The 24,974-nt window shown below is 45.2% G+C and overlaps 1 protein-coding gene across 2 annotated transcripts in view; it reads left to right on the forward strand.

Annotated features, from left to right (window-relative positions):
* The first annotated feature begins 2,745 nt into the window (after window positions 1-2,745).
* The window catches only part of PAK1 (p21 (RAC1) activated kinase 1), a 113,737-nt gene continuing 91,508 nt past the window's right edge, over window positions 2,746-24,974 (forward strand). Inside the window, exon 1 of one of the 2 annotated variants that reach the window (XM_084895014.1) lies at window positions 2,746-3,292. The gene's annotated coding sequence lies outside the window, so the exon portion shown is untranslated. The remainder of the gene's footprint in view (window positions 3,293-24,974) is intronic. The other variant, XM_084895015.1, reaches the window with a different exon arrangement.

The following is a 24,974-nucleotide window of genomic DNA, read 5'->3' on the forward strand; positions in this document are numbered from 1 at the left end:
AGTCCCTTATTATACATTTAAAAGTTGCCAAGGGAGTAGATCTTCAGTCAGAGTGGCTCAGGAGTTCCATTCCAGGCCAGGGCACCTACCCAGGCTGGCAGGCAGAAGCAGTTAGGGGCAATCAGGCAGGCAAGCGGTTGGGAGCCAGCGGTCCTGGATTGTGAGAGGGATCCCAGATTGGAGAGGGTGAAGACTGGGCTAAGGTACCCCACTTTCCCCCTCCCCATGCATGAATTTCGTGCACCAAGCCTCTAGTGTACAAATAAATCCCAACCTCATTCCACATGAGAAAGAAAAGCCAAATAAGCTTTTGATTTTTATATTGCTTGTATCCTCAATAAACAAATTTCTTTTTTAGTTCCTTAAGAAAAGATTCTTAATGATACCTTCAAGATCCCCTTTGTCATGGAAGGTAACATATTTCTAGGTTCTGGGGATCAGAATGCGAATATTTTTAGGAAGTCATTATTCTGTCCGCCACAGAGACTATACAAAACATTTATTTATTAAAATATATTTTATTTAATTCTATTTTTTAAAATTTCTTTATTAAGATATCACATATTTGTCCTCAACCCCCCATTCCAACCCCCCCCCCCTCCCACTTATGCCCCCAGCCCCTTATTGTCCTTGACCACTGGTTAGGCTCATATGTATGCACATAAGTCCTTTGGTTGATCTCTCCCTTTTATCCCCACCCGCCCTTTGAGGTCCAACAGTCTGACCCATGGCTCCTTATCTCTGGGTCCGTTCTTGTTTATCAGTCTATGTTGTTAACCATTTCCTCTTAAAATATATTTTATTGATTTTTACATAGAGGAAGAGAGAGGGACAGAGAGTTAGAAACATTGATGAGAGAGAAACATCGATCAGTTGCCTCCTGCATACCCCCTACTGGGGATGTGCCCACAACCAAGGTACATGCCCTTGACCAGAATCGAACCTGGGACCTTTCAGTCCTCAGGCTGACGCTCTATTCACTGAGCCAAACCGGTTTCGGCCAAAACATTTAGATTAGGATTAATTTGCTGAGTTATGATTTTGAGTTAAGTTACTTAACTCCTCTCTGCGCCTCAGTTTTTTCATAGATAAAATGGCTGGATAACAGTAGTCTATTTCAAAGGGTTGTGAGAGGCCTAAAGGAGATAATGCTTAGAACAGTATCTGACACATAATAAGCACTATGTTACAATAGTATTTGTTTGATACATTTTTAACTTTGCTTCTATAACTATGTGGCAGGCACCGTTCTAGATAATGGGCATATGGATAGCACGGGTAGGAACGTGACTTGACCTCAAGGAGCTCAGGGAGTCAGACACACAAATACAGTTACTACACTGTGTGCTATATGCCATGAAAGGCATGGAAGTACCTCAGGATTACAACACTGTGAAGGCGCAGGGAAATTTAAGAAATATTAGTTGAATGAATAAAGGAACATGACATTCAAACTGGACTTTGTAGAATGAATAGGTATTGGCCAATGAGATAAAGAGAGAAGGGCTCAGAGCCAAGAAAATGTGTGTTCAAAGAACATTAAGTAGCATTTTGTGTAGCTGAACAAAAGATAAAAGCCAGAAAGGCTGATGTAAGCACCAAGGTTGAACAGTGTCAAGTTAAGGAGTTTGGACTTTATTCAGAAAGCCTTCCAGAATGTTTAAACGGGGGAGGAGACCATCAGATTTATGGTTTTAAAGGTTACCCTGGTCACCAGTAAGAATGGATTGAGTGTGGAGAGACAGAAACCTGGCCTAGTTGTCCAGGTGATGGTAATGAGTGAAGAGAAGAACAAGGAATATTTAGAAGACTGTACGGGATTTGGTGACTAATTTGATAAGGGCGTTGAGAGAGGAAGGATAGACGTTATGTTCAGGTTTCTGGCTTATGAGCATGTTAATAGGTACAGCCATAATTCAAAGGTCTTAATGTGTGCTAAATTATAGTTACTATTATTAAAGCTTTGGAGATCCCATGTCAAGGATACACAGGCACTACTTACTATGGAGAAGTTGTTTCTTAGAAGTGTTAAGATCCTGTCACTAACATTTGCAGAGCTGGGATTTGAAGGAGAACATCTCATTTCAGACCTTCAGTCACTAGTGTTTCAGGTTTGGACATGTGGGGTTTCCGGTACAGTTCAGGGCGATTGATGCTGCCCAGGAGGCATTGGGAAACACGGAACCTGAGCGCAAGGGAAAGGCTGGGGTTGAACGTAGTCTCCGTGGTAGGAGAAAGACGGGAAAGAAAACCCATTTTTTTCAATGTCAGTTCAAATCTCTATCATTCTTTGTTCCCCAGCCCCTCCCCCAACAGAACTCCAAGTCCTATTACAAATGCCGGGCTCTGGGGTCACAGGCGATGGGGTGGTTAGCAAATACTGCTCTTGGCAATGACCTAGCGGATGCTAGTGGTGCTTTGTGACCTGAAGAGGACCACAAGACCAGGGGATGAAGCAATCTTTTCCCACCTTGACCCGACCATTATCGCCCCGAGAAATCGCCCCCTAATCTTCCCCGAAAAAGGCCAGGCCAAAAGAGCAGGCGGTAGTAGAGCTGGAGGCGAGAGGACAGACGCAGGGGGGCAATGACGTCATGCGGCCGCCGGGTGATCCCCAGCCTGTGGCGTCATGCGCCGATGACGTCACTCCGGGCGCTCGCCTGCCCCCCGCTCGGGCCGGCCGCGCTCACGTAGGTCCGTGCGGGCTCCCCGCCCCCTCCCACCTGCGGGAGGCGGGGCGGGCGGGGGCCGGCGGGGGAGGCGGGCGGCCCGGCCCCGCGGCGCACAATAGCGCGGCGGCGGCGGCGGGCGGGGGCGCGGCTGCAGCTGCAGCGCGAGGTGCCGGCGGCCGCAGACGCCCCTCGGCCTCCCTCCCCCGCACACGCCTCCTCCCTTCGGCTTGTCCGCCCGCCGCGCCTCCGCGCCGCCTCTCTGCCGGGCCCCGCCGCCCCGCTCCGCCGGCGCTCTGCCCGCATCCTCGCCCCCCGCGCCCCCTCCGCGCGCAGACCCTCTCCGAGGGCTGCCCCCCACCCCGCCCCGCAGCACCCTGCACCCGCCCCGCTGCTCCCCTGCACCCGCGGCGCCCGATCCCCGCCCGGAGCCAGGGGATCCCCGGCCCGGCCCGGCCCACCCCGGCGGGAGCGAGAAAGTGAGGCGGCCCCGCGCACACCCCGGGCTCGGCCGCCGCCGCCGGCAGGAGGAAGAGGAGGAGGAGGAGGAGGAGAAGGAGGAGGCGGAGGAGGAGGAGGAGGCAGAGGAGGAGTAGCCGAGTCAAGCCGAGCGAGCGCGGAAGGTGAGAGCCGGCCTCGGCGGGCGCCCCGGCGGCCCGGGCAGCTCGGCGGGGGCGCGGGGCGGGGGCGCGGCGGGGCCCGGGCCCATTCATTCCCGCGGCGGCCGGGCGGGCGGCGGCGGCGCCAGGTGAGTGGAGGCGGGGCCGCCGCCCGCGAGGTGCATGGTTCGGTCGGACCAACAAAGGCCCCCGCGCGGCCGCGATCTCTGACTCCGGAGCCCGGGAACCCGGGAGGGCCGGGACCCCGGGCCGGTCCGGGTCTGGGAGCGGCTCCTTGCCGAACTTGGCGGTCCTTGGGCGCTAACCTGGGCCCGCGGTCGGGGGGCCTGGCCGGGCGGCGCCGGTTTGCTCCGCGCGGAGGAGCCGCCGGGCCGGGCCGGGGAGTCAGTCACCTGTGGGTCCCGCTCCGGGAAGAACTCGCGGGGCCGCAGCCGGGCTCCCGCGGCCCCTCCCCCGCCGCGGGGACGCGCTGTAACTTGTAGAGTTTAAAGCCAGCAGGGAAAGGGGAGAGAATTGTTTTATGCTCACGATTCCATGTCAATGATGAGAGCCTTTCCTGGCTTGAACATGAAAAAAAAAAAGGTTTTCCTATATTTCCCCCAAATATATTTTTACAGAGAGGAAGGGAGAGGGATAGAGAGAAACATCGGTGATGGACCAGCTGCCTCCTGCACACCTTCCATTGGGGATGTGCCCTTGACCGGAGTCGAACCCGGGACCCTCCAGTCCTCAGGCCGACGCTCTATCCACTGAGCCAAACCAGCCAGGGCTGTCTTGAACATTTTTAACAGCAAACACGGGTGGGAGTGTTTTTGGGAGAACACTTGAGAAGTTGTGGGTGTTGGGAGCAAAGTGCTTGTGTTGGTTGAACTCCGTGGATAACTGTCTTGTGCTGTGAAAGGTGAGGGGGAGGGTTAGTACTATGGTTACCAATGAAATTCAAGTTCATGAGACGAGCCTTTAAGAATGACTCCTGAGAAAAGCCTTTACTTTTTTTTGCCTTCTGTGTTTGGGCTCTCTCAACTTTGTCAGGAGAAAGCAGGAGCCAGCAAGTGCCCCGAGGCCTCATTGATCTTGCCCTCTGATTGACATCACCTCCTTCCTGGGTGACCTTGAGCAGGTTACTGCCAGCCTTAACGTTCCAGGAGTTTGTTTTTATGCCCTGGACACAGACAGGTACCAAGCACCCACTCAGCTTTGAAGACGCCACTGAAGAATCCCCCCTCCTCTCACTTTGAAGTCTTTGCTAGTCTCCACTCCTAAACACCTCTCAGGCAAAACCAGCTTCTCCCTGGAGCCCTCCCCTGTCTGTAGGACTTACCACAGCATCAGTAACATTTGTTGTTACTGTATTTTCCGGCGTATAAGACGACCTTTGAAACGGAAAAAAGTCAACCGAAAATCGGGGGCAAAAGACCAAAATTGCACAAAAATTACCTGCAGATCTTGACGGCAAAGTAAGTCTTTTCTTTGAAGTGGGGGGTAGTCTTATACAGCGAATATAGGCCTAAACCTATGTTTTAACTGTAAAATTAGGGTGTGGTCTTATACGCCAGAAAATACGGTATGCTTCTGTTTGGGAAATCCTCCATCAGGTGCATGTGAAATCCACCTCACCTTCACGAAACTCTGCTTCTCAAAAAGGGCCTTGGGAACATGGACTCTGAGACAGTCCCTGAAGTTTATCCGTATCCTTACCTCTCGGAGCTCCTGGGTTTGTCTGGTTAATTGGCGTATTCAGCCATCCGTCGGCCCTGCATTAACTGGAGTCGGGAGAGCTCCCATGTCCAGGCCTCCTGCGAGGGCGATGGGGATTCAGAGTCTGTTAAGACATCCAGAGAGCTCAAAGTCTAGTGGGTGAGGCAGACGTGTAAACACGGAGACCTACGCCAATCTGCGGGGGACTCCCGAAGCACAGGGAGCAGTGTGCAGTAGCTGAGGCTGCAGGACCTGTTTTACAAGGTTTGTCCTGGACAGAGTGAGTCGCGCTGGGAAGGTGGTGACCTGTCTCACCTCCGCAAGACGGCACTTGATAAAAAGCTTGTCTAGCCTGGCTGGTGTGGTTCAGTGGTTGAGCATCCAGCAATGCACCAAGAGGTCATGGTTCAATTCTGGGTCAGGGCACATGCCCGAGTTTTGGGCTCAATCCCCAGTAGGAGGCGTGCAGGAGGCTGCTGATCAATGTTTCTCTCTCTCTTTCTCTGAAATCAATAAAAGCATATTAAAAAAAGAAAAAAGCTTGTCCAAGTCAATTCAATATACATTCACTAAGCACATGCTATGCGGCCCTGTGCTGGGGGCTTGGAGGAAGCAGTGCTTTCTGAAAGGAGGGTGCTGTGTATCCAGAGAAATCTTTGTAAAACAAAACCCATCATGTACATTTTTCCCTACCTGAGACTTGTCATTGCCTAAGGATACATTTTCAAACTCGAACCTGAATAAGAAGTTTTCAGAGACCAGTCTGCTGTCTACCATTCCAAGCCTCACCATCTGCAACTCCCCTGCCGTACTCTTCCTTATCGCTGCTTCTTGCTTGGGCTGGTCTTTCTCCCCCAACGCCAGCCAGCCTCCCACCCTCTACCTGCCTGTGGGGATGTGCTTGCTGGACCTCTGGCAGTAGCAGTCCCTTAGTCTCTCCTCCTGTGACCTCCATAGAATGAGTTATTCCTTTATTCTGTGGCTCCTGTACACACCACGCTTACCGCTCTCTGCAGCACTATTGCAGTTATTTGAGTTTGTGCCTGTCTTTTCCATTAGCCTGTGAATTTCTTGAGGGCAGGGCCTGTTTAGTTTTAGCGTCTTAACGAAGTTCCGTGCACCGACACGTGTCTGAAGTGAGTGAATGGACGGATGAAGAAGCAAGTCGAGGCCCAGGAGATGACAGAGGATGCCTTGTCCCTTGGGCTAGAACCGTTACCTCCAAGTGTGGTCCCAGCACCCGCAGCAGCAGTGCAGTCTGGGAATTTGTTAGAATTGCACATGGTTTGTCCCGTCGCTGAAAAACTCTGTGGTTGGGGCTCTAAAACCTCTGCTTGAACAAGCCCTCCAGGTCAGTGGAGGGCTTGTTCCTTTAGGACCTCACGGAGGGACCACCGGTTGGTGACCGCTGCTCCAGGTGATTTCTGATACTTGATAGTTTGAAAACAGCTGGGTTAAAAGATCTGCTTCTGTTAAGACCAAGTCCATGCCATCTCCCCTCCCCCTCCCTTCTTTTCCAGAGCACTTACTGCCTGGCAGTCCATTCCAGTCCACCTGTGTATGTCTTAAAAAAAAAAAAAAAAGAAAAAAAAAATATATATATATATATATATATATGGTATATTTTATTGATTTTTTACAGAGAGGAAGGGAGAGAGAGAGCTAGAAGCGTCGATGAGAGAGATACATCGATCAGCTGCCTCTTGCACACCCCCTACCGGGGATGTGCCTGCAACCAAGGTACATGCCCTTGACCGGAACGACGCTCTACCACTGAGCCAAACCGGTTTCGGCATGTGTATGTCTTTTTTGCCACTAGATTGAGAGCTTCTTGAGAGCAGAAAATTTTGTCTGTTTTGTTGACGAGCTTTTCTTCCTGGTTATATGTGTCTTTTTTCAACAAGCCTAGAATAGTGACTATGTGCAGGCACTCAGATATTTGTTGAATAAGATGATTTAGTCCCATTTACTGCCAGCTGCTACATTGGTTTTTTTTATTTTTATTTTTTTATTTTATTGATTTTTGTACAGAGAGGAAGGGAGAGAGATAGAGTTAGAAACATCAATGAGAGAGAGTCATCCATCAGCTGCCTCTTGCACACCCCCTACAGGGGATATGCCGGCAACCAAGGTACATGCCCTTGATCGGAATCGAACCCGGGTCCCTTCAGTCCCCAAGCCGACGCTCTATCCATTGAGCCAAACCGGTCCCGGCTACATTGGGGTTTTATTCAATGATAGTTCTCAGATTGAAGAGGAACCGTGCTTTAATATGAAAATCCAAGTGGATTCTAATGTGTTTTTGGGAATTTATTTTAGACTGAGCTTTTCTTCCCTTTTATATCTATCTTTCTCCACCACAATTGCAGGATCTTTTTGGCTTTTGTTCTTGTAGTGAAGACCTGAAAACTGCCGGTGAAACACCCTAGGCCAGGATGGTGTCTTAGGAATTTGCAACTTGGTTTTGCAAGTCTAAATAAGCACCCTAACTTCTGAGCCTTTTAACTTGAAACTGTCTCTTCCGGATCTCCTGTGGTTTTGTTTTTCTCTAGTGATACTTAAAGCCCTACGGGGGCCTGTTTGACTCCAACAAAGATTTTTCTTCCTTATGAAGCTCTTAAAATACATTTTTTTCTTTCACTTTCTTATTAGCCCTAAGATGCAATATGCAGTTTTCTCCTTTCCTAACTTCCCTCTGGGAGATTGGCTTCGTTTGTTCATTCATTTATTTATAAACGTTTATTGAGTCCTTCCCTACCATGGGCCAGGCCCCATGCTGGGACAGGGTGTTCGGATGCACATACTCAAGTCTTTAAGGAAATTAAAGATATCACAACATGGTGTGATAAATCTTAAAGTGAAGGGATAAAAAATGATGTATACTCATAAAGATGAGAGAAGGCTGTGTTTCTAACAGCCCCTCTCCCACCTCAGTTTAGGAATAGTTTATCAAACAAGCATTATTTTAATAAACAGACTTTAAACACATTTTTTACTAAGAGGGTGAAGGCTTTTGGGGAAAACAAAAACGAAAGTCAAGGTAGACTCAGCCATTACTAATCTGAGCTGATTCTCAATTCTGAGAGAGAGAGAGAGAGAGAGAGAGAGAGAGAGAGAGAGAGAGAGAGAGAGAGAGAGAGAGAGAGGAGAGAGAGAGAGAACATCAATGATGAGAGAGAATTTTTGGCTTGCTGCCTCCTGCAGGCCTTTTACTGGGAATTGAACCCCCAACCCGGGCATGTGCTCTGATCTGTAATAGAACTGTGGTCTCTTGGTTCATGGGTTGATGCTCAGCCCTTGAACCACACTGGCTGGGCCCTTTCTCACCCCCCCCCCCCCTTTAAAAAAAAAAAAAGATTTTATTGATTTTTTTAAAAATATATATTTTATTGATTTTATACATAGAGGAAGAGAGAGGGACAGAGAGCTAGAAACATCGATGAGAGAGAATCATCGATAAGCTGCCTCTTGCACACCCCCCACTGAGGATGTGCCCGCAACCAAAGGTACATGCTCTTGACCGGAATCGAACCCGGGACCCTTCAGTCCCCAAGCCAACGCTCTATCCACTGAGCCAAACCGGTCTCGGCTTATTGATTTTTTACAGAGAAGAAGGGAGAGAGATAGAGAGCTAGAAACGTCGATGAGAGAGAAACATCGACCAGCTTCCTCTTGCACACCTCCTACTGGGATGTGCCTGCAACCAATGTACATGCCCTTGACTGGAATAAAACCTGGGACCTTTCAGTCTGCAGACCAACGCTCTACCACTGAGCCAAACCGGTTTCGGCCCCTTTCTCCCTTTTTATCTTTCTAAATCATAACCAGAATCTAGAGAAAAAAACTTTTTTTTTTTTTTTTGTATAGTAAAGAAAGACATTTAAGGTTTTCAAAAGGACATACTGTTTCATAGATGTCATTTTAATTCCTGAAGACTAATGTAATTTGGAGATGGGGGAATAATGAAACCAGGAGACCTTAATTTGTTTCTATATTACTGCATGACTGTACGAAAGTAATTTATTTCTGTGCCTCTTCTCCTAACTGTAAAATGGGGATAGTAAAAGTTTCTATGACTAGTTTACAAGGTTATGAAGCAACTAAGTAAAATATTGAATACTAAAGGCCCGGTGCACGAAATTCGTGCACTCCGGGGGCTGGGGTCCCTCAGCCCAGCCTGTGTCTTCTCGCAATCTGGGAGCCCTTGGAGGATGTCCAACTGATGGCTTAGCATGCTTTCCCCGCCCCTCCCCTCCACCCCCCGCACCCCCAGGGAAAGCGGGCCTAAGCCGCCAGTTGGACATCCTTAGCCCTGCTCAGAAGCTCCTGCCATTGCTGCTACACTCACCAGCCGTGAGCTTGGTGTCCACCCCTTGGTGGTCAGTGTGCATCATAGTGACCAGTCATTCTGCCTTTCAGCCGATTTGCATATTAGCCTTTTATTATATAGGATAAAGAAACCTTTGTTGTTAGTGGGTCATAAACTTAATTCAGTAGTTTCTTGCACACCTGATTGTACCAGACACTGTGAGATGTTTTCTTCAATCTTCAAAATAAGCATACAGGATGAGGGCTAGCACCTCTCTTTCATGCATAAAGAGATCGAGGCTCAGACTGGCAAAGGGAACTTGTTCAAGGTTTTGCTGAAAGTAGGTGGCAGACTTCAATTTCGGTCGATATCCACCTGATACCAGTTACGTGTTATGTTCATTGCCCTGGTGCTGTAATCCATTCATATGGAGGATATAGGCATGTTTGGCAAGTATATCGCCGTGAGAGTTAAAATACATTTCCCCCCCCTCCCCCCATTTAGCCTGCTCCCTCTTTCTGTGCATGAACAGTGGGTAAGGACAGTTGTGCATGTATTACATTTATGTTTCTACAGGGAAAAGGTTAACATCTCGCCCTGCTGTATCTGTTCATTCTTTACAGCAGTCCTGTGAGAGAGGTATTTCCATTTTACAAGAGTTAGGAGACTGAGGATCATCACAGCCTTGGCTTGCTCAGAGGCACATGATTAGCAAATACCTAATATTGTTTTAAAACTACATTTTAAGAAATCTAAACGTAGTCCTGTACTTTTGCCACCATATCATATTGCCTTTTAAACGCTTTCAAACTAAGCTGTGGCACACTGGAAATGTCACTTTAGAGTGCTTCCTGATCTCTCTCTGTTTTTAAAAGAAAATATTTTTAAGGATTTCAGAGACGAAGAGAGAGGGAAGGAGGGAGAGAAACATGAACAATGAGAATCATTGATTGGCTGCCTCCTGCATGCCCCCTACGGGGGATCAAGCCCACAACCTGGGCATGTGTCCTGACTGGGAATGGAACCAGTAGCCTCCTGGTGCAGGGGACAGCACTCAACCAATTGAGCCACACTAGCCGGGCTGTATCCATGGTTTTTCATTTGGCCATGTGTTTGAACCATGTCTGAAGATGTTAAAGTAAATTGCCTGGATTCTATTTCAAGTCTACTTAATTAAAATCTCATGGGATCTCTAGTTTTGAAGGTTTATAGCTAATTCTGATATGCAGTCAAGATTGAGAAGTACTGCCATATATTATATTTTGCATAAACATCTTATGTACTTACTAGAGGCCTGGTGCATGAAATTCATGCATGGGTAGGGTCCCTAGGTCTGGTCAGCGATCATGGCCCATTGGGGTCTTCTGGCTGCCAGCCTGGGGCCTTTCTTCATTTCATGCCGCCCCCTGGTGGTCAGCTCATGTCATAGTAAATAATTGAACTACTGGTCTCCCGGTTGAACTCCTGAGGGGACACTTTGCGTAGTAGCCTTTTATATGTATAGATTATATGAAAATGAATCTTTAAAAAAAATTAATTTCTTTATTGATTAAGGCATCACATATTTGTCCTGGAAAATGAATCTTTTAATTTTTATTTAAAGTTCATTTCCTAAACACATTAAGCCTCAGGCATTGTCATGGGCTCTGATGAAACAGATGAATCATACATACCTGGTTCATGCCCCTAAGTTTACGGTTGAGAAAAAGAGATGTCCATAGGCAATAATGCTATACTGAGATAAAAATGACACATGGAGATTTGTGCTGTGCAAAAGGCATCTACTCACCTGAAGTGGAGACAGCCTGGCACACCTTAAGCCTTAAGGCTTAAGGGAAGTGTCACCTAAGTTGGGTTCTGAGAGCTGAGCAGAGCTTAACCTAGTGCTGTGGGGAGGAAGAGAGGAAAGGAAAGACCTTCCAGAGAGAGAGAGAGCAGTATGAGGGCTAGCAGCTTGAGAGCATGTTTGGGGACCCTGGTTAGTTCAGTGCACCTAGCAGGGGTCTTCAAACTACAGCCCAAGGGCCACATGCGGCCCGCAGAGGAGTCTGATCCGGCCCGCCAGGTTTTTTGGGCAGTGAGCGCAGCCGAGGTGTTACAGTAGGAATTAGTAGTTCATATAGTCCGGCCCTCCAGCTCTCTGAGGGACCGTGATCTGGCCCCCACTTTAAAAAGTTTGAGGACCCCTGAGGATAGATGCAAGGCGGGGAGTAGTAAAACTCTCAGGGTTAGCTAAAACAGGTATTGCTTTATCTCTGTCTTATCGAGGAGAACACAGAAGTTAGTGGGATTACCTGAGGCTTGTGTAGCACAGCTATGATTTGACTCTGGACTTCAGACTCTTTTTAAAAAAAATATATTTTATTGATTTTACACAGAGAGGAATGGAGAGGGACAGAGAGTTAGAAACGTCGATGAGAGAGAAACATCGACCAGCTGCCTCTTGCACACCCCCGACTGGGGATGTGCCTGCAACCAAGGTACATGCCCTTGACAGGAATCGAATCCGGGACCCTTCAAATCCGCAGGCCCACGCTCTATCCACTGAGCCAAACCGGTCCTCGCTGGACTTCATACTCTTGAGCTTCTGATTCATGTCTCTTCCATTACATCAGAGCTGCCCGAACCTTTACAGTGTTGTGGGGATCAGATGAGCTCCCTAGATGAACGCACAGCAACTGCTAAGTTGTAAAGTGCTTGAGTCACATTTCCTAGTAGTTGGCAGTTTGGACTAAGTGGTCTATAAGAGTGCTTTTAGCTCAAGAATCTGGGCAGTTTCTAGGATTTTCCTTAATTGCTGAAATAAACATTCCCCTCCCCCCCCAAAATTTATAATCAGGGTCCAGTGAGCTAAAATCTTGTCAGATAAGTAGTTACTCTTCTAATTTGAGTGTCTTCACTCAACTTCCCATGTTTTTTTTTTATTTTATTTTTTATACATTTACATTTATATTTTAAAAAATAATTTTTATTGATCTTAGAGAGGAAGGGACAGGGATAGAGAGATAGAAACATCAATGATGAGAGAGAATCCTTGATCGGCTGCCTCCTGCACGGTCCCTACTGGGGATGTAGCCCACAACCTAGGCATGTGCCCTTGACGGAATTGAACCTGGGACCTTTCAGTCTACAGGCCGATGCTCTATCCACTAAGCCAAACCAGCTAGGCTTACATTTATGTTTTTAAATGTAAAAAACGATACATGAAAGTGATGCATGGTTCTCAGAAAATTTGGAGAATACAGGTGAATAAAAGGTAAAACAACAAAACCAGCACCGTCACAAACTCCATCAGAGTTTTATTGTAGAACTATAACTGGTAGTAGCATTTCATCTATTTCCTTCTAATCTTTAAAAAGAAACAAACGAGTTTGGGATGTGATTTTCCTCTTTTCCAGGTATCCCCTTCCCCTAATCTTACGTTGGGGACAGATCGACATCCTCAGCTTTATTACAACTGACCTTTAAGGTGTTTAGTGCCCAACACCTTACATTTGGTTTTTCATTTAGATTCTGTAATAAGATATGCTTTATTGCATATCTGCCCTCCCTTTATTTATTCATCATTCCACCTTATTTCAAAGCATGGGTCAGTACACTTCACTTTTAAATACTTTAGCATTCATGTAATTATTTGTTTACAGAGAACCACAGTCTTACTCTTTACACTATGGCATTGCTTGATGAACGTCTGTCTGCCCTGAGCTCCGGTGAATCGTTTCTCTTTAAGGCATTCTCCAAAGAGGATGAGTTTTAATACATAGTACCTTTTACTTTAAAGTAAGAACTGTCTTTCTGTTTTGGTCACTGTTGTATTCACAGTTCCTAGCATGTAGTAGGCACTCAGATATTTTTTGATTGGATGAATGAAAATGGAGCCGGCATTCAAACTGAGGTCCATATGACTTCGTTGCTAAGAACATTTGTTTGATTTTTCTCAAGTTCAACAAACACACAAGAATCCCTTCAGTGTGTGGTGTTGGGAGAGAGGAGAAGAGACCTCACTGTGCTAAATAGTTAGCTGCCCAGTGCAAACATTTCTGACCTGAGTCAAAGTTGAAGGCAGGCCCTTCAGCTAGGGATGTGGAAAATTCTTACACCAGTCACCAGCTACTTTGCCGTTGTGTGTGGGTGCTCATTTTATTTGAGTTGAGGCATTACATGTTCCTGAAAAATGGCCCTGAGGTCCTTTCTTTTTAGTACTTACTATCAAAAGCAACATTTCAAGATGGGCAGCTGTGTGTGTGTGTGTGTGTGTGTGTGTGTGTGTGTGTGTTAGGTTAGTATGAGTTTTTTTTAATAAGGCCTAACATAATGTTAGCTTTTTTTCATTAAAAATAGCAGAGCTCTATCTCACAAACTGTTTTGTAACATTTAAGATTCAGCCTTGATTCCATCATTCTAATAAACTCTCTTGTTTCTCTTTTTCTTTTATATATAAACATACAAAGTTACATGGTTGTATGTAATCACAATGTAGACCTAAGTTTATTTGCCCTTTTTTCTTGACCTATAAACATTTCTCCATATAACTTCTTAGTGTTCGTTATAAAATTTAAGATGATGTTCCAATATTTGCTTGAAGCCGTTGTGTCTCTTATACCAGAGAAACGTAATGAGTAGAATTCTTAGGGAAATCTCAGTTATACTCTTGAGGCTTTTCACTGACTAGATGACGCCTACCCAAATGATGAGGGGCAGCCTCCTTTATTTATGTCTTAATCCTCACCAGAGTATATATTTTTTCCATTGATTATCAGAGAGAGTGAAAGGTGGGGGGGGAGGATAAGAAGAGAGAGAGAGAGAGAGAGAGAGAGAAAGAGAGAGAGAGAGAGAGAGAGAGAGAGAGAGAGAGAGAGATATCTTCCTGTGAGAGAGACACAGCCATTGGTTGCCTCCTGCACACACCCTGACTGGGGCTGGAATCAGACCTGCCTCTGCGCTTGACCAGGAATCGAACCTGCCACCCTCTGGTGTGCAGGCCGATGCTCTAACCACTGAGTCACGTGGCCAGGGCTAGCCTCCTTTATTTAAGTCAGTGGATTGTAGATGTGTCCTAACTCTACAGAATGCATTCACTACAGCACACAGATCACTTGGAATTCAATAAGTGGATACTATAGCCTATCCTAGTTGTCACATAAAATTCAAACATCAGTCATTTGGGCCTTTCTTTTCCTGAGGTAAGTTACACTGTAACTTTATCTGTAACTAGAGGCCCAGTGCATGAAACTCGTGCACTGATAGGGTCCCTAGCTGCTGCCAGCTGCCGGCCGGGTACTCCCTCCTTTCCCCCAGCTTGCCCTGCCCCCTGGTTGAACTCCCCAAGACCTCCCAGACACCTCCTAGTTGAGGGGACAATTTGCATACTGTATAGGATACTATATATTGGATATATTTTATAATATATCCAATATATATATATTAGGATACATATTTTATTATATAGGATACTATATATTGCTTTTGACTTTCAAAAATTGTTATTTTTTAGAATAAATTCCCATAGGTGGGAATACTGGGTCAAGGGGTCTGCAGCCCTAATGGGTTCTTGACAGGATTTAACATTTGCAAACTGAAAATACCACCTCAACCTTTCTCTTAATGACGTCTTAAGGGACCTACTCATTCCCCACTTCTACAAACCTGATTTTCTCCCTGTGATTTTTGGCTCTGGGATCAGCTGCTTCTCTTCAGGGGTTTCTTCCGTTTTCCCCTCAGTCCCCACTTGTCACATTCTCCACTGCTCTCCTTCCCACCTCTCTCTGTGTCCCAGACTGTAGCTCACATATCACATAAAGTTGAAGCTTCATATTCCTACTATTAAATCTAAGAATCTGCTTGGATTGGTACCCATTTTTGCCTTTGCTCCTTCCTTTACAAGGAAGGAAGTGATTCAAGGAAAGGCCTGCTCCTTCATATGCTTTTAGATTCCTTCCCAAGTTTCCATTTTAGAAACCTCACTTTATTGTATCTTTACATTCTGTTTTCTACTGAGTTACCATAAGCAACATTCAAATGCTCTATTTAAAGGAAAACAACTCTCCCCTTCCCCACCAATTAAAAGCGTTCTTGAGATCCTGTCAGGCTCCAGCTAAATCCTATCTTTGCTCTCCTTCAAAGCCAGTCTTTTTAATTTTATTTTAAATATTTATCTTTATTGATTTCAGAGAGGAAGGGAGAGGGAATTAGAGATAGAAACATCAATGATGAGAGAGAATCACTGATTGGCTGCCTCTTGCATGTCCCCTACTGGGGATCAAGCTCGAGACCCAGGCATGTGCCCTTGATCAGAACCGAACCTGGGACCCTCCAGTGCACAGGCCGACACTCTATCCACTGAGCAAACCAGCTAGGGCAATCCAGCCTTTTTAAAATAACTGTTCACAACTTCCGCTTCCAGTTTTTTACCTCCTATTTACTTGGCAGCCTACTCCACTCTTGCTATCCCGCCAGTTTATCACAACTACTCTCACTAAGGCCCTTAATAACCTGATGGTGTCAAATGTTAAATAATAAGCAAACACCCTCCCTCCCAACCTGAACTACCCCATCCCCAATAATCTCCTTAACATTATCATAATATTTAATTGTGGCTCAAATGCCATACTTTTTTTTTTTTTTTTTTTTTTTTTTTTTTAAATACTTTGAAACAGAATCCAGATAAGGGCCACACAGAGAGATTGGTTGATATGTCTTTCAAGTCTCTTTTAATCTCTCAATCCTCCATCCCCAGCCCTGTCAGTTTATTTGTTGAAGAAACCACATTGTTTGTCCTGTTGAGCTTTCCGCTGTCTGGATTTTTCATCTTTCTATTATAGTTCAGAAAGTTCCTTGGTCCTGGAGGTTGGCAGCTGAGCCCACAGGGAGCCCGTGGGAGTTTGGGGGGGGCGGGGGGGAAGTTCCTTTGTTCTGCTTATATGTTATTTGTAAGTTAGTATCTAGAGGCTTGATCAGATTCAGGATTTTGTTTTGTTTTCATGACCACGCATAGGTTTTGGTGTGTTCTTTCCTCAAGAGGCTCCTAGTGCATGGATGTCCCTCTTTTTGTGATGTTAGCAGCCGTGGAATTTCCTTTGCCATTCTTCTTCTTCTTTTTTTAAAAATATATTTTTATTGATTTCAGAGAGGAAGGAAGAGAGAAAGAGATAGAAGCTTCCTGCATGCCCAGCACTGGGGATCAAGCTCACATTCCAGGCTTGTGTCCTGACCAGGAATCGCACCTTGACCTCCTGGTTCATAGGTAGACACTCATCCATTGAGCTATGCTGACCCAGACAGCTTGGAATTCTTTTCTTCTTTTATACTTTTAAAATTCTTCATTCTTGCCAAAACCGGTTTGGCTCAGTGGATAGAGCGTCGGCCTGCGGACTGAAGGGTCCCGGGTTTGATTCCGGTCAAGGGCATGTACCTTGGTTGCGGGCACAACCCCAGTAGGGGGTGTGCAAGAGGCAGCTGATCGATGATTCTCTCTCATCGATGTTTCTAACTATCTATCCCTCTCACTTCCTCTCTGTAAAAAATCAATAAAATACATTAAAAAAATAAAAAAAATAAAATTATTCATTTTTCAAGATCCAGCGTGGATGTCATTTTTTCTATGCAGTCTTCCAGTCGGAATCCACCATCCATGATTATAATTTCCTTGAGGGTATGCAGGCTGAATTTTGTGTCTCCCCTCAATTCATGTGTTAAATCCTAATGCCTGATGTGATGACATTTGGAGATGGGGCCTTTGGGAGGTAATGAGGTCATGAGGGTGGAGCCCCGATGAGTGGGATTAGTGCCAAGATAAAAGAGACCTCAGAGAGCTTCCTGGCCCCTTCTGCCATGTGAGGACAGGGCGGAGAAAGCCATCTATGAACCAGGAAGAGGTTCTTACCAGACACTGAATCTCCTGGTGCTTTGATCTTAAACTTCCTAGTCTCCAGAACTGTGAGAGGTAAATTTCTGTTGTTTGTAAGCCATCCAGTCTGTGGTGTTCTAATAGCAGCCCAACTGGACTAAGACAAGGTAGGACTTTGTGTCTTCACTTGCATCTTTAACACTGCCTGGCATATAATAGGCTTTCAATAAATACTTCTTGAATGATGGAATACAGTCATTTACTTATCTACTTACTCAACAAATATATTTTATTGATTTTTTTTACAGAGAGGAAGGGAGAGGGATAGAGAGTTAGAAACATCAATGAGAGAGAAACACTGATCAGCTGCCTCCTGCACACTCCCTACTGGGTATGTGCATGCAACCAAGATACATGCCTTGACTGGAATTGAACCTGGGACCTTTGAGTCTGCAGGCCGACACTACCCATTAAGCCAACCGGGATAGGGCTCAACCAGTATTTATTAAGCCTTTCTGAATTTCCAAAGCACTCTCCCCATTCTTTGCACTATAATTAGGTATATAGAGGTTCATTTATCATCCATAGGAATTGATCACTTATAAAATTAGTCCCCATTCAAACATCCCTCCCAGTTGACCATTGGGCTTACCATTACCTTGTCAATAAATGCCTTCCTAATGATAGGACAGTTAACACCCAACAATACAATGCAAATAGATTCTAAAGTGAAAACTGACATTTCTGCAGAACATGAAGAAATTCATGCATTTAAAATAAAGTGATCCTGGAGAATGGCTTGAAACACACAAAATTGATAAATGAGGGTTAGGTAAAGTTAGGCCAGTTTGAATTGAAGGGCAGATTAGCGTGAGGAATGACATAATAGGAGATTCAGAGGACAATGATTTGAGTAACAAAGGATTAAGAGAGAGACTGGGGAAAAACTGGTGAAGCTCTTGAATATTTTGACAAAATTGATCCTCTTGATCAACGTGTGTTGAAAGCCAAATGTGAAGTGACAGATGTTCTTTGTTTTAGGAATTACCTTAGTGGCAGTTATAACTTCGTTAAATTAAGAATCACAAAAAGTTTGTTTTGTGTTTATCTTGATAAGTTAAAGGCCCAAACAACTTTAACATTTTTATTAGGAAATTCTGATCCCTAATGAGTTAACTTAAATGGCATTTGTGGAAATTAGTTGTCCTCAGATAGCAAGAATCCCTGTCTGTACCTGTCCCCCATGGGGTTTTGTTCCCTGAGGTTGGGGTTGTGCTTATTCATTATATTCCTGTGGGGCCTAGCTCAGAATCTGATACATGGGAGATACCTAATAAAATACCTAACAGTGCAGAGAGATAAGAAGTGAGTAATAATCGAAGGGATTTGGAAATGCTCCTTGAAGAAGAGTACCTGATACAGAGCTATCACGTATGGCAGGTGGGCGAGTAGGGTTTGCCGTTACACTTTGTTAGTAGGTCCGAAAGGAAAACCTCTCTTCTCCTTCCATTTGCCAGCTCCTGCCTAGGGCATGCTTTCATATTCAGAGTCTGTTGTCTGCCCCACTGGCTCTTGTTCTCATTGTAATTCTGGAGATTGAGATGGAAATGAGGAAGGTTTTGGGCTGCTGCCTCAGCATCCACATTCATGAGAACTTAGAAATGCAGAAAGACCAAATGCCACGCCTGACCTAAACGAATCCAGGTCAGCCCATGGCTGCTCTCCTGGCTCCCCCTTTGTTCCCGAGCCTCCAGCCTCCTATCTGCCCGAGGTCTGTGCTACAGCTGTTTATCGCAGTCACTATAATGCTAATGTGCCCCTTAATGAAGGCCTGGAAGCGCGTGGTCCCAGCTGGCGGCCAGGAGCTGTGCAGCGCCAGCCTTCTGAGGACCTTTTCACTCACAACCATTGGACGAAGCACCTTAATACCTTTTCCCGTTGTTTTTGAAACCATGGAAACAGAAGCCGAAAAGTGACCACAGCTTAGGGAGTGTAACTCCTCATGTCATGAGTTGAGGGGGGAAAAAAATCCCTCCTCCGAGACGACAAAGCTCATGCCAAATGAATAATGCCATGCCTCCCCTTTTAACAAAGTTCTGTCTCCCGGAAATATAGTTTTGTCCTCTCTGAATACTGCATAGCAGTGAAAACCCTGCCACAGACCTGGCTTTGGATCCTGAGGCCCTGCCACTCCCTGACTGTGTGATCTGGGGCGGGGGGAGTTCCTTAACCTCTAGTTTTAGTTTCTGTATTCTTAAAATGCTGCTAATGACAATACCTACTGTAGAGGATTCCATGGGATAATGCTTGTAAAGCACTCAGTAGATTCTGGTACATAACAAGTGCTTAATAAATGTTGGCAAGCATTATTATTATTATTACAGATAAAGGAAGCTAGGATGAACCTAATGATCAGTGCTTTCATTTACAGCCTCGTCCTTGAAGCCTTCGGCCCTAGTTCTCCTCCCTTGAGAATCTAGCCGTGTGAAAGCAAGGACCTGTCAGCGTGCTCCCCTGCCTCCTCAGCTTCTGGAATAATTTTTAGTGTAGAATGGACACTTAGTAAGTTTTTGGTGGGTTAATGATTTCTCTTAGGGAAAATTTCCCCGAAGAACACCTACTTTTATTTTATTTTATTTTATTATTTTTTTAATAAAGGGAGAAGGCCCCCCTCCCCTTTTAAATATATTTTATTGATTTTCTTTTCTTTCTTTCTTTCTTTCTTTTTTTTTTTTTTACAGAGAGGAAGGGAGAGAGATAGAGAGCTAGAAACGTCGATGAGAGAGAAACATCGACCAGCTGCCTCTTGCACACCCCCTACCGGGGATGTGCCCGCAACCAATGTACATGCCCTTGACCAGAATCGAACCTGGGACCTTTCAGTCCGCAGACCGACGCTCTACCACTGAGCCAAACTGGCTTTGGCTAGAACACCTACTTTTAGGTACTTCAATGACTTGAATCTTTTTTCTTTAAGCTGTTTATATGAATTTGTACTGGTTTTAGTAGCATGTGTATCACTAAATCTTTTCAGATATCTTTGTTTCCCTATGCATTGTAAATCATTAAGAGCAGGGGTTGTAATCCCTGCAATGGTTACTTTCCTGTAGCTCCTGGCATAGTTTTTGTTTGTTTGTTTTAGTTATTAGTGCTTAGTAATTACTGAAAACTGGCTGTAAAAATCATTTGTATTTAACATTAACTTATTGAGCAAAAGCCATCAGAGACGGTGGCATCATTTCCAACGCGGAGAAGTTGGGAGTTTGCAGGGCCGGAGGCACCTTACTGCCTTTGTGAACGTTCTTCTTTACGGTTGAAATACCCTTTTCTTCCTCCTTGTCCCCTCTGTGCCAGATGTCATATTGCCCATTTTTCAGGGCTCCCCTGACAAGCTGACTTTCTTCCTTTCCTCTATGATTCGCGCCTCTTTCCGTAAGTCTCTTTGTGGAGTCAGTGGGTCACTTTTGCAAATGGAATGGTTTTGAGGGAGGACGTTGGTACAGAGATAAGGAAGGATAAGAGTGAGTGTTTTGCGCTATCTTCAGGGTAGGGCAGTTTATTGGTCAGGGTTCTTACTAAGAGGGGCAAGCAGCAGAATCCACTCTGGCAAGTAGTTCAAGGAAAAAGGACTTATTAAAGAGTACCAGGTGTAGATTAAAGAGTTTTTGGGGATTAGAGAAGACATGCTCCCCACACTGCGCTGAAGAACTGAGCTCTCAAGGATGCCCTTGTCGTTGCCATAAAGTAGAAGCTGCAGAATCCGGAGGCTGTTGCCACATCTGCTGGATCTAGATCTTTGCTGCCTCCACTGCAGTTGGTTCCAGCAGAAGGCATGTCCTGTGTCCAGTCTCTCTTTTCACCTAATCCAGATCCCATCATTGCCTAGTGCAGTGGTCAGCAAACTCATTAGTCAACAGAGCCAAATATCAACAGTACAACTATTGAAATTTCTTTTGAGAGCCAAAAACCGACTTCTGTGCATGGGCCACGAAGTTTCAATCGCACTGTATGTGCGTGCCCGCACGTGATATTTTGTGGAAGAGCCACTCTCAAGGGGCCAAAGAGCCGCATGTGGCTCTCGAGCCTCGGTTTGCCGGCCACTGACTTAGTGTGAGAGTGTCTGATGAGCAGAACCTAAGTCACATTTAGAAAGAAGTCTGAGAAATACAGTTTCCTTGCTCTCCAACATGTGTAGTATCCAGCGCTAGAAGGGGGTCGGAATAGATGTTTAACGAATCAGTTTATAGATTCTTTCATAGAGAGTATGCAGGCAGCTTGTACACTTTTCTAGTACCAAATTCTATATAATTTGGAATTCTGTAAGCAGAATTTCTGCTCAAATTTGGCTTAAATCATATTGACATTTGTATCAAGCTTGTGTTACTTTTATCCATGAGCTGGCTTCCATTATGGTAATGAGTTACATTTCTTTGTTAATTAATGATATCTCTCTTCTCTTCTCTTTTCGTCTCTTCTCTTTTTGTCTCTTCTTTTCTCTTCTCCTCCCTCCTCCTCCTCCTCCTCCTCCTCCTCCTCCTCCTCCTCCTCCTCCTCCTCTTCCTCCTCCTCTTCCTCCTCATTCTTCTTCTTCTCCCCCCCTCACCCCTCTTCTCTCTCTCTCTCTCTCTCTCTCTCTCTCTCTCTCTCTCTCTCTCTCTCTCTCTCTCTGAGAAAGGAGACAGAAAGAGAGGCAGAGAAGCAGACACTGACTTTATCACCCAAAACGGAAAAAGAATTCTTCTCCTTCATCCAATTGGATCCACTGAGGCCACTTGCCCATCCCTGAACTATAAGGGTTTGCTGACATGCCAGATGCTAAGTGGTTAAGCCTCATTTTTTGAGCTAATCAGTGACAAGGAGAATGGGATTACCATGCTAGGTTTGGATGTAGAACGAAGCCCTGCCCCTGGAGCTGTGTTTGGGGTTAACTTTCCCTTAGGACAGCAGTAGTTTTCAAACCATGGTCACTGGGGCAATTATTAAAAATGCAAATTCTCAGGGCATGTGTCAGCCCTATTGAATAAGGCCTCTGGGTGCGGGTCCCGGACTCTGTGTTTTAGCAAGCCCTGCGAATGGTGATGGCGGTGATGACTGATGACGGATGACGTGGTAAGCTTGAGAACTGCCTTAGTAACAAGCTGCTGAGGGATGGCTATGTGATAAAATCAGGAAGGAGGACCAGGGGAGTAGATGCTGGGTCGACAGCCAATAGCATCCATTTCAAAACTGTAAAGGTGGGTAGGGGTCGGTTCATGAGGAATCTGGAATGTCCATCTCCCAAAGTTGTTGAGAGATGTAAAACTGGATAATGTATGTGTGATGGACTGTATAATGAAGGCCTTGGATTATAACAGGGATATAGAAAGTACATCGAGTCCAGCTGGCATGGCTCAGTGATTGAGTGTTGACCCATGAACCAGGAGATCATAGGTTCGATTCCCAGTCAGGGCACACGCCCAGGCTGTGGGCTTGATCCCCAGTAGGAGACAGGAGGCAGCCAATTGATGATTCTCTTTCATCATTGATGTTTCTCTCTCTCTCTCTTTTCCTCTCTGAAATCAATAAAAATATTTTTTTTTTTTTAAAAAGAAAAGAAAGTACATTGAACTTGGATTCAGGGATTGGGTTGTGTGTGTGTGTGTGTGTTTTACCTCTTTGCTCTTCAAACCCCTTTTCTGCGAAACTGCTGTGTTAGGAGAATTACATGAACAGATTATGTGGAAGTGCCTAGTTCATCACTTAGCATATTAAGAAGTAAATGCGTATGAAAACGATGATGCTTGGCTAACGGAGCATGGGCTTCATTCCTAGGACAAGCCTAGGTGTGCTCCCGAGGGTTGCCTTTTCTCTCAGACAGTTCCCTTGTTCTCAGTAATCGTCTCAGGTCTTGGGCCCCTGATCACATTCAGAGCTGCTCTGGTTGTACTGAATGAGCAATGGTTTCTGCCTCTGCCGTCTTATCCTGAGGCATTACATGAATTATTTACTTCAGCTGCCACTGGGATAGAGAGGTTTCGTTTTGCTCCTATAACTAATATGTATTCAGGGTGACGTGACCATGCATATTTTATGTTCTGTCTTGGCAGTGTAACTTATTCCTTTTTATTTTCTTCGAGGTCGTTTTAATTTGTAACACTATATCCTCTTCCTCCTAATTTTTTTTTTTGTGTGTGTGTTTTACATTTTACATTTTCTAAATATACAATAATTATAAATTCCTGTTTAGTTCGAGTGGGAAAGGTGTTCAGGATTGATTCGGACTTTCTCCCTATTTATATAAAGAAACTGAGACAGGGAAGTAATTTGTCCAAAGTCTTGTATCCTGCTTCTTGCCCTCTTCCTACTTCTTAGCATGGAAGAACTTACTTCTGGAATTAAATCTCATTTAAAAAAATATTTTTATTGATTTCAGAGAGGAAGGAGAGCGGGAGAGAAAGAAACATGAATGATGAGAGAGAATCATTAATCGGCTGCCTCCTGCATGCCATCCCCACTGGGGATCAAGCCTGCAACTCAGGCATGTGCCCTGACCAGGAATCGAACCTTGAACTCCTGGTTCAGAGGTTGTCGCTCAACCCCTGAGCCATGCCAGCAGGGCTGTTTGCTCTGTAATATTAATTAGTCAGGAGTCACTTTTAAATTGTTTATGTTTGATTGGATTTACATAGACAGAAGCCTGACCTGCTATAAGTGAAGCAGAGCCGAGTCCCAGCCTCGGCAGAGGGATTAGCTAGTGACCACAGTGTCACGGGTCCATCAGTGGGAGGAAGGCCCCTCCTGGACACACTCTTCCCCTCTAGACAGATGAGCTTGTTGTGCACATGGGCCGGTGTTGGATGTGCCAGTGTTGTGTTATTTGGTTATTAGGTTACCTCTGGGGTGTTTGAGGAAGGAATGGAATGGATTGGGTAACTTTTACTCTGTGGTGCTCTGAGTACTTCTCACATCATCCATACTGCAAATAACAGCTAATGGTTTTAAAGTCTTTTTTTTTTTTTTTTTTGGTTCTTTTTTCATTTAGAGGGTTACTGTTGAGTGGCCAAGGAAACCAAAGAAACTGCTTTTCATAAGCTTATTGGTACTAATTAAAGCCTAGATTGCCAGCTAAAGGGGAACCTAAGGATTATCCAGTCCAACACCCTTATTTTATAAATGAGAAAACAGGCCCAGAGAAAAATAAATAAATCACTCATACCCTAGCCATTTTGGCTCAGTGGATAGAGTGTTGGCCCTCGGACTGACGTATTTTGGGTTTGATTCCAGCCAAGGCTGGATCAGGCTCAATCCCCAGCCCTGGTCAAGGTGTGTGCGGGAAGTAACCAATCCATATGTCTCACATTGATGTTCTTCTATCTTTCCCCGTCCCTTCACCCACCCACCCCCCCCACCAAAAAACAAACAAAAAAACCCCCAAAAAAACCAATGGAAAGATATCCTCGGATGAGGATTAACAAAATCAATCAATCAATCAATCAATGTTATACAATAAGTTAGTGACGGAGTCAGGACTGCATTTCTGCAGGACTCCCTCTGCAAGGCACAATGTAAGAGGAGATGTGTGGTAGTAGTACAGATCTGAGGTCAAAAGATCTGAGTACAAACCATTGTTCTGCCACTCACTGACTCCTTCCTGGGAGAAATAACATTTCCTTAAGTACCAGTTTCTTCCTTTGTAAAATGGGTTAATGCTGATACCTCCTTTACCTGCCTCATAGGTCATTGTTAGAATAGAATGTGAGAAAAAGGAAGGCTTTAAAGTGGACAGGGCCGATTTGCTTATGGATTTCAACGTTACCACCTGTTAACTGTGTGATATTTGGGAAAGTCATTTA

The sequence above is a fragment of the Pipistrellus hanaki genome (assembly GCF_964339955.1).
Source record: "Pipistrellus hanaki genome assembly, chromosome: 9".
NCBI lineage: Eukaryota > Metazoa > Chordata > Mammalia > Chiroptera > Vespertilionidae > Pipistrellus > Pipistrellus hanaki.